Genomic DNA, 1,376 nt, shown 5'->3' with positions numbered 1-1,376 from the left:
AGAGAGGCAGACAGAGAGACACAGACAAAGAGACAGACAAAAAGATAGACAAAGAGGGAGACAGGAAGAGACAGAGACTGGGAACTGGACCCAGGGCTTTGTACTGCCTACATCCCCAGTCCTCTTTTGTTTTGAGATAAGGTCTTGCTAAGTCACTAAGTTGCCCAGGCTGGCTTTGAACTTGTGATCCTCCTGCTTCAGCCTCCCAGAGTGCTAGGGTTACAGGTGTGCACTACTATGCCTGCCCACCATCTTGAAATTATTAATGGTGTTGAACAACAGGGCCTGTGTTTCCATTTTGCACTGGCTCAAGAAGTTATGTGTCCAGTTTTGTCCACAGAAGGGACACTATCTATCCACAGTGTGGGCTGGCAGGCACAGGCAGAATCTTTGGCCCTAGACACCTCCCTCCCTGATTTGTTGTATTTAGGGTTACGTGTGGCCACAAGGACTCTGGGTTGCCATTTGGGATTTGTAGTGTTTATTGTTCACTCTTTCAGCCTGGTCCCAATCTCCAGCTGCTGCTTGCTGGACCTCACCTGACCTGAAGTGACCCCGTGAGGTGGCCAGCTGCCAGGGACCTCAGACTCTTATCTCTGCCCTGGGACTGTTACTGGCACAGGAAGGACTCTCTGCTTAGCAGGTGAACACATACTAGTGTGCTTCATAAAGAGCAGTCTCATTAGTGGGGCTGTCCCAGGCGTGTCCCCGTCCGTGCACTCAGGGAATCCGGGACATCCCTTGCTGTGGCAGAGGACATAGCGGCACCCTCAGAGGACCTCTGGCTGATGCCAGCTGTTTCCCAGCTCTTTAGGGCTAAGCCAGATGACTCTTCTGCCAGGATAAGTTTACTGCTAACAGCAGCCTCTTGGGGAGTGTTTTCATCCCCTGTGATGATCTTGGTGGGTGAAACCTCTGGCAGTGCTGAGCTCTCTTCATTCCTCTTTGGCACGCCAGAGTTCTTGTGCCTTTGGGTCCCTGGTGCTAGCATGCTAATAGACCCACCCCTGTCATGGTCAGGTAGGAGGGGCTGGCTGTGCTAGAGAGTTGCACAGTCCCAAGAGAAGTCACCTTGCTATGTCTGCGATACTCACGTGGAGTGGTCAGGCTCTGGGAAGGGGACCCTACAAACCCCATGTGTGCTGGCCAGCTCTTGCATATCCCTGTCTCCTGCCGCTCAGAATAGGGCCCCAGAGATTTAAGTGCAGTGGGCAGTGCTTGTTATCCCAGCACCTGAGAGGCCGAAGCAGGAGCGCTGAAAGTTTGAGCCTTGTTTGGGAAACTTAGTGAGAATTTATGTCAAAATAAGAAAAAAAAAATTTTTTTTTTTAAACAGGTGTGTGTGTGGTTCTGGGCATGAAGTTCAGTTTGAAGGC

This window comes from Octodon degus, unplaced genomic scaffold, assembly GCF_000260255.1.
Source record: "Octodon degus isolate 3935 unplaced genomic scaffold, OctDeg1.0 scaffold00019, whole genome shotgun sequence".
Classification (NCBI taxonomy): domain Eukaryota; kingdom Metazoa; phylum Chordata; class Mammalia; order Rodentia; family Octodontidae; genus Octodon; species Octodon degus.
Note: the sequence above shows the minus strand (reverse complement) of the source record.